Source organism: Tupaia chinensis, unplaced genomic scaffold, assembly GCF_000334495.1.
Source record: "Tupaia chinensis unplaced genomic scaffold, TupChi_1.0 Scaffold000659_1, whole genome shotgun sequence".
NCBI classification, from domain to species: domain Eukaryota; kingdom Metazoa; phylum Chordata; class Mammalia; order Scandentia; family Tupaiidae; genus Tupaia; species Tupaia belangeri.
The window spans coordinates 1,202,803-1,211,852 of record NW_006160181.1 but is presented as its reverse complement, the minus strand read 5'-3'; the positions used below and the strand labels follow the sequence as shown (position 1 = coordinate 1,211,852).

Below are 9,050 nucleotides of genomic sequence, written 5' to 3'. Positions count from 1 at the left end.
TTTTTTTTTTTTTGCTATAGGGCACGTGCGCTCACCAGACAGAGAGAGACAGAGAGACAGAAAGCGAGAAATCACCCCCCCAGGGGGGATGGCCACGCCGCAATCCCTTCTCCGTTCTCCTCCTGGGATCTTGGGCATGCACGCACACGCACCCGGTGTGAGTTTTAAGCCACTGGGTCTGGGACGTGAACCATGGTTGACTACATGGGAGTCCAGCAACATAGCCATTACGCTACCTGCTGGTCCCATTTCTAGAAATTTTTTCATAGAGCCTTCAGGATTTCCTATGTATACAATCATATTGTCTTCAAATAGGGGCAATTTTACTTCTTCCAGAGGAACTATTGTGTTCCTTTAGGGGAGCGATGTCTTTTTAGTTTTTCATATTTCTTGTGTCTGTGCATTGACTTTTTAGGCATCTGGTTGAGTACTCGCTTCTTTCTGATTACAGAGTAAATTCTACAATGCTCATTGCAGGGCAGTCGTAAGCTCCAAGTGTACCCCTGGCAAGGTGATCCAGGAGAGACTAGACGTTAGATAAGTCTTTCAGACTGGAGCAGGGCTTGCATATCCTGTCTATGAAACCTGGAAGAAGAACAGCTCCCTGGCCCCAAGTGCAGCCCTGGCAAAGTAGTCTGGGAGTGCCTAGAGGCAAGCCTATCTATGAGACCCAGGAAGCACGTCCTGAATGGACTGTTGAACATCAAGGACAGAGAATCTCTCTTGGCATGAATGTGGCCCCAGGAAGGTAATCTGGGAAAGGCAGGAGTCAAGCTTTGTCAAGTCTAGGAGTCTTTCTGTCCCAAGAAACATTATGGGCCAACCTGTTATTCTGAGGGATGGAAGAGCACCCCTTAGGGCCCAGATTCGGCCCTGACTACATCATCCAAGACGTGCCAGAGGCCAGCCATGCCTTTCAGATTCAAGCTGGCCTTGTGTACTCTTCCTTTAGCTTCTGGCATTGAAGCAACTCTCTGAACCTGAATACAACCCTGTCAAGGTCATCCAGGAAGAACCAAAAGCAACCCTATCGGTGGCACACAAGAAGCAGGCCCTGCGTAGCCTGGGTGGGATGCCTGGGGTCAGGATGACTCTCTGTGCTTTAATGGGTCCCAGGAGGTGCCTGAGGTAAACCTATCTGTGAGGTCCTTTCCAAAGTCTGTGACCTATAGAGTTCAGGAATTCACAGAGGCTGACTGGATTTGAGCAGACTCGTGCAAGGAGTTAGGCTGCTAGATTGCACACTCCAAGATCAGAAAAATGGTCTGTGGCAGTGCCCTGTTTTCTTCCATCTGATTTAGAGGGGGGATCTTTGATGCCCTTCTCTCTGTCAATGTCTCTCCCCTTTCCTTTGCCCACATAATTCAGGGAGTTCTAAAAGAGCTCTGGGTGCTCTGAGTAGCCTCAGTTGGGGAAGGTACCCACTCCCCAGGATTTGAGTCTGAGAGAAGGGACAGTGCAAACCTACCCCTGGCTGCCAGATGGGGGAAGTGTCCAATTCCTCAGTCTCTGTTGGCAGGCAGTGCTTTCATACACCACATTCAGGTGGAAGTGGCAAGGATGCACAGAGTTTTTCATCTCTGGAATGAATGGGAGCCAGTAAGCTTCAGTTCTTTGGGATGTTCACCCTATTTTTCCCTACCACTGAGGCTTTTTCTCTGTGTTGTATTTTCTCTCTATCAGGGCTGTGAAGAAATCAGATTGGCTGGTTTTGCTCCTAATCTCAGCTCCACCTGCTGGTTGACTCTTAGGACTGCACCAAGCTCTTGTGGCTTCTGTGGAGTTAGGGTAGGACAGTTGATGTTTTTTCTAAAGTGGTGTTTCTATGCTCTTCCCTACAATGTGTAGCGCCAAGTCAATTCTGTTCTTCTTCAGGTGAGGAGTGCTGAATTCCAGGGTGGGAATTCACTTTTTGTCTCTCTGTCTCTCTTGCAAGTGAATGAACCCTATAGAAAAAAAACTCTCTCAAAATAAAATTAGTTATGTTGTGTTTATCTCACTTCTTAAAATATGTGTAAAGTTATATACCTATAATTATATAGACAGTTATATATGTATAGTTATATAGTTAGAAATGATTCAAAAGACAGCAGCTCCCTTATAGGTTGCACAGGGATCTCAGTAAGACACTCCTAGGTATTATCCTCCTTCAATTTGGCTTTACTTATGACATAAATTCTTTTCCATCTGACATGGAACAGACATTCCAGGGGCCTATCCTCCCCAGCTATGTGGGAGCAACTATGCTGGAAATACCTGTCCGTCAAGCACTGATGATTAATGTAGCAGATCAATCACATCAAAGTTTTCATCAAAAAAAAAGGGAGAAAAGAGAAAGAAAATAAAATTGCAAGCATTTTAAATTGAACAGTCAACACTTAGGTTGACTGTATTTTAGCTATCATGAGTAGTGTTGCACTAAACATGGGAGGGCAGATATCTCTTCAACACACTGATTTCCTTTCTTTTGAATATATACATAATAGTGGGATTGCTGAATTATATGATAGTTTTATTTTATTTTGTAAATAACTGCCACTGTTATTTATCACAATTATTCTAGGAGCTGGCAGGTGGTATGGTGGTTAAGGGCTCTGGACTCCCACATGGCTGACCATGGTTCACGTCCCAGACCTGGCGGCTTGCTTTCTCACTTTTCCTCTCTCTTTCTAGTTCACTCTCTCTCCCTGTCCCTCTCTGGTCAAATTAACATAGATGATAGATAGATAGATAGATAGATAGATAGATAGATAGATAGATAGATAGATAGATAGATAGATAGATAGATAGATAGATAGATAGATAGATAGATAGATAGATAGATAGATAGATAGATAGATAGATAGATAAGGGCACATGTGTTTGTCAGAAAGACAGAGCGAGACAGAGAGACAGAAAATGAGAAATCACCCCCCAGGGGGGATGGCCACGCCCCAATCCCTTCTCTCCATTTTCCTCTTGGGATCTTGGGCATGCACACACATGTGACCAGAATGAGTTTAAGCCACTGGGTCTGAGACTTGAACTGTGGTCAACAACATGGGAGTCCAGCAACATAGTCATTACACCAACTACTGGTCCCTAAATAAAATAATTCTTTAAAAAAGTATTCTAATTTACATTTCCAACACCAATGTATGAGTTCCCCATTCTCCATGTATTTGCTAGCATTTATTATTATTATTATTATTATTACTATTATTATTATTTTAGGGTTTTGCTATAGGATTACTGTGCTTACCAAGTAGAGACAGAATGGAAAGGGGGGCAGAAATAACCTCCTATGGAGTATGGCCTTGCTGCAATCCTTTCTTTTCCATTCTCTCCTTGTGATTTTGAGTACACTTGCACATGTGTCCAGTGCGTAGCCAGGGGGTCTGGGACTCAAACGATGGTTGGCCATATGGAAATTCAGTGCTTTACCCAGAACTCTACCTGCTGGCCTTTAACATTTATTATTTTTCATCTTACTGTTAATAGCCATTCTAAATAGAGTGAAATAATACCTCATCCTGGTTTTAATTTACATTTTTCTGATGGTTAGTAATGTTGATCATATTTTTCTTCATGCACATGTTGATAATTTGTGTGTCTTTTATGAGAAAATACATATTCAGTTCTTTCACTGATTTTTAAATTGGACTTTTTTTCTATTGGGTTATTTTAATTTCTTATAGATTCTGGATGTTAACTTCTTGTCAGATTAATACTTTGCAAATATTTTCTCCCATTCTATAGATTGTCTCTTTACACTGTTGATCATTTCCTTTACTATTCAGAAGCTTTTTAGTTTGATGTAGTACCATATGTTTATTCTTTCTTTTGTTACCTAAGCTTTTGAGGTCTAATCTAAAAATTTATTTCCCAGACCAAAATAGTGTCTTCCCTCCATTTTCTTCTAATAATTTCATAATTTAGACATCCCTTCTTTTCTACTTTATACTAGTTTTACCCACACATCTCTTTTAAACTAATGGCCTCTGACTCCATCTATTTTGCTCCCACTCTCTTCAGAAAGGAATACATACACACACGTACACATAAACACACATACACACATTCACACAACTAAAGTTCTGTCCTTCTGGTCATTACCTTTCTTTTATTATTTTGTCTATTTGTAACGCTTTTTACTTACTTGACTACTCTTCTCTTGTTCTCCCCAACTCATACTTCAGACACACAACAATGCAATAATAATAATGACACAATTTACAAAGTGCCTTCATGGTTCATACGCTAGCTTTTCACTCTTGTGAAATAGGCAGAGTAAAAATTACTACCTTCTTACAAATGAAGAAATAGCAGTTAAACTTATTTATCTAAAGTCACTAATTATGACAGAATTCATACCAAGAGCACTGGATTCAAAAGACTCAAATTCCATTACAAATTCAAATGAAAGTTGTGTGTCTTCATACAAGTTGCTTCATATCATCCTAAACCAAAATTTTATAATTCTAAAAAGAAAGAGATAAATTAGAATGGTGCCTCTAAAAAAAGTATTTAGAGTATTAGTATTACAGATTCCCAAGCTTCCCCTCTCAGAGGATTTGATATAATAGATTTGAGGTGAATATAGGAATTTGCATTTTAATTATTACTCAGGGTATTTCTGATGCAAGCAATTCAAGATCCATTCTTTGAAAAATGTAGAGTTAGATTTTTATCTGAGAATGCCTCCAGCTTTAACAATCACTGGTTCTATCATTTTGATAATCACAGAGTAGCGCTATTAATCATTCTTGTGTTTTGTAACTTGGTAACCAAGATAGTGATATGCAGTAAAAAAATGCATGGAATATGGCATCAGAGAATTGGACATTAATTCCCCTGACATTTCTCTTTCATTTACAAAACACAGATAATCATTATTATGTAAAGGAAGGTGTGGAACTTAGGTGAAGTAACTTAGGTATAAGTGTCCAGCACATTGTTGGCTTTCAAAAATAAATTTATTTATCAGAAGAGTTTAAAATTATATTTCTACTTTCACTATGGACTGTCTTTATTTTTTTTTCTTGACATTTTATTTACTTTTTCTGTATCTCAGAGAACTTAAAAACAAAAAGTTCTTTGAGCCTGAGGAATTCCTAGTTTACTTTGAAATTACTGTAACTATCTTGCTACATAAAACATTTCAACATTGTGGAACCAGCAGATGACATAATGGTTATGTCGCTGGACTCCCACATAGTCAAACTTGGTTCAAGTCCTGGACCTGGAAACTTAAAACTCATGCTGGACACATATGAGTGCATGCCAAAAATCCTGAGAGGAAAATGGAGAAGAAGGGATTGTGGCATAGTCATCCTTCCTGTGGGGTGATTTCTCACTTTCTATCTCTCTCTATCTCTCTGGAGAGTGTACACACCCTATAGCAAAAATCTAGGAAAAAATTTTTCAACACTGTAAGCTAAATAACTACAAAACCTTGAAGGCCAACCAGAGAAGAGAAAAATATCTCCATTATTGACCTAGAACCAAAATTTATTCTTTCAAAGGAGTAGTTTAACCTATTGAACATGTCAGTCCTAGTGACCACTTGGAGTCATGTTCGTAGCTTGCAGACTTGGTAGTTCTTCAGCTCTTCTTCAAGCTCAGGTCACTATTGGTCACTAACACTGACAAAGATGTACTTTCTGATACACCATCTTTGCTAAGGTTCAAAAATGATTCTCAAGTTATCTGCAGGATCTCCCTCAAGCCTTTGTTTTCTTATTCAAGCTGAAATATTCATTCTGTTCCTTGCAAACTTGTTCATCAATTTCAGACTTTTCTCATACCTGCTGCCATTTCAGTTATCTGGTCAACATGTGCTTGCAATTCCTTGAAGTACTCCTCTTTTAACTTCATTTTTATACCTAGATCATCATTTTTGCTAGCCATTAGCAATTTAAACATTTGTTCTCAATCACTTGCTTATTATAAGTTCCAAGGCAGACTAATGTTCTCCCAGTGATGTTTGTAATTCTTTGTTCTCTTGTTGCAGTTCAATTTGTCTGCTTCTTTGTTTTTATTGTGGGGGTTTTTTGAGAGGTTTTTGCTATAGGGTGGGTATACTCGCCAGAAAGACAGAGAGATAGAAAGTGAGAAATCATCCCCCAGGGGGTATGACCATGCTGCAATCCCTTTTCCACTCTCCTATTGGGATCTTTTGCACACATACCCAGCATGAGGTTCAGCCACAGGGTCTGGGACTCAAACCATGGTTGACTACATGGGAGTCCAGTAACATAGCCATTACACCAACTGCTGGTCCCCTTGTCTGTTTTCTTGCTGAATTCCCATAACTAATGTGAACTGTGGCCAATGTCTTACAACTTCATTAAGTTCTTGAATTTCCTCCTGATACTGCTTTATTGCTTCCACTCGCTTGCTGAGAGTTGTGGTTTTCTCTATCAGGGATTCTGCTGCATCATCATAATCTCTTAACCTTTCTTTTTTTCTTTTTTTTTTTTTTGGAGAGATTTTCACTGTAGGGCGTGTGCGCTCACCAGACAGACAGAGAGAGACATAGAGACAGAAAGCGAGAAATCACCCCCCCAGGGAGGATGGTCACGCCGCAATCCCTTCTCCTCCCTTCTCCTCCATTCTCCTCTCGGGATCTTGGGCACGCACGCACACGCGCCCGGCGTGAGTTTTAAGCCACCAGGTCCGGGACACGAACCGCGGTCGACTACGTGGGAGTCCAGCGACATAGCCATTACACTAACTGCTGGTTCCCATCTCTTAACCTTTCAACAAATGCTTTAGCATCAGCAGGTGTGTTCTCAATTGTGCAACTCATTTATACAGGAATACTCAGCTCTCAATCCCCTCGCAGCTGTTAGCTGTAGTGAATTGAACTCAAAAGACTCTACCAACAGAGATCTACAGGCCCAAGGTAGGAGTCTCTGTGCCCTGATCAGTCTCTTCTACAAGCAGAAACAAAACTTGGCAGAGGCAACTGAGAGGCAAAGAACAGAAGACAGCATAGATATAACTTTATACTGACTGGCATATGGACTGCTATGAACTGAATCCCCCCCCAAAAAAAATTCATATGTTAAATCCCTAATCCTCAATGTCATAGTATTTGGAGACTTCCCCAAATTTTGTGGCCAGACCCAAGAAAATCAACACTGGACAGTTCCCTTCAAGGCTGCTCTCTCTGTTCTGGAAGAGGGCATTTGAAGGTGGGAGTTTCTTTTTATGGAGAATTTCAAATGGGGCTGGACAATCTTCTGGCAGACTACAGTAAAACAGGGGGGACTAGGTATATAGTAATGTCTTCACTAAAGTTTTTTTTTTTTTTTTTTTGGAGAGATTTTCACTATAGGGCACGTACGCTTGCCAGACAGAGAGAGACATAGAGACAGAAAGCGAGAAATCACCCCCCAAGGGGGATGGTCACGCTGCAATCCCTTCTCCTCTCGGGATCTTGGGCACGCATGCACACGCGCTCAGCTTGAGTTTTTTTAAGCCACCGGGTCCAGGACGCGAACCACGGTCGACTACTTGGGAGTCCAGCGACATAGCCATTACACTAACTGCTGGTTCCTCTTCACTAAAGATTTTTGTTGTTGTTGTCAGATCTGCCAAAGAACCAGTGTGATGGGCCAGGAAGAATTCAAGGTGTAAAGTAAAATAACTTGATTGATTAGAAGACCCAGAGTTTCCAAGACTCAACTTGGACAGATCATTCAACCTATCTGAGTCTCGGTAAAACAGAGGTAACAAAGTCCACCTCACACAGCCACTATATAACTGACAGCTACACCATGTCTACCTGAAATAAAATCATTGTAGTCACTTTAATATCTCAACCTACCGGAAAGCGTCTGATTCAGTGTTTAGGCTCTAAGGGCATTCCCCACGTGGTGAATATGGGTAGCCCTCACCTGCCTCCTGGTGGTGAGCCGAAACACTGCACATTATGTCTGTCATATGGAGCCTCTCCCACCCCAAGGTTTGAGGTTTGCTTTTACTCTAGCAAGTATTTGTCTCATTCAGTCACAGTGTGCACATGTAGTGTTATGAGTAATCAATATTTTCTGACAAAATCTCATAGGACTTGGTCATGATTTCCACAAAAGAAAAATAGAATGTCCCTGTGTCCCTTAGGGACACTAAGAGAAAATAAGTAGCCTAGACAAGAAGAAAGTGCCCTGACTCTGTGCCTTAAACAGCTAAGTCACTGTGGGCTCCTCTTTTTGACATTTATTGGTGTCTTGATTATCACCATTCTTTCTGGGTTTTTTTTTCTTTTATTTTTAGAGATTTTTGCTATAAAGTGCATATGTTCTCCAGAGAGACAGAAAGAGAGAAAATGAGAAACCACCCCCCAAGGAGGGATGGCTACACCACAATCCCTTATCTTCCATTCTCCTCTCAGGATTTTGGATACGTACACACATGTGCCCAGCATGAGTTTAAAGCCACCAGGTCCAGAACTCAAATTGTGGTCTGCCATGTGGGAGTCCAATGCCTTAACCACTATGCCACCTGCTGGTCTCAATTATCATCTTTCTTAAGCTGCTTAGTCTTCAAGAAAATATCAAAATATTAAGAGAAACAAAAGAAACAATTCATATTACTAAAAGGATTGTCACTCTATCACTGTGGAAAACAGAATGGACTTCCCACAGCCACCCTCTTATATGTACAGATGAAGAAATTCAGGTTTAGAGAGATTGTCCAAAGACACCAACTTCATGTTTGCTTCTGCTGTTATTGTTTATTTTAGCTGTGATCATCACCTTAAACTCAAGAAAAATTCCATTATTGTTGAGGAAGAACGGGAGGTACAGGAATAAGGGAAAAAATCAGAAAGTCATTTCCCATGGAAAAAGGCAATTCTGCGTCAAGGAGCCCCCAAGAAGTAATTCCCAGTTCCTTTGCTGAGGTCTAACTCAGCTTGAGCCTCTGTCCCCTCCAACTTTAAGGATTATTCATGCAATCTTTATCTGAAGGCATCCCCTTCCTCCTATCTATGGTGAAATCTCTCTCTCATTTTCCCAAGCTACGAAGCAACTCACACAAGCTATCAATTATCTTCCACATTCAGA

At 40.7% G+C, this 9,050-nt stretch overlaps 1 pseudogene; it reads right to left on the bottom strand.

The window, feature by feature from the left end:
* Nucleotides 1-5,583: 5,583 nt before the first annotated feature.
* Nucleotides 5,584-6,790, bottom strand: LOC102470922 (FGFR1 oncogene partner 2 homolog; annotated as a pseudogene).
* Between the last annotated feature and the right edge of the window lie 2,260 nt (nucleotides 6,791-9,050).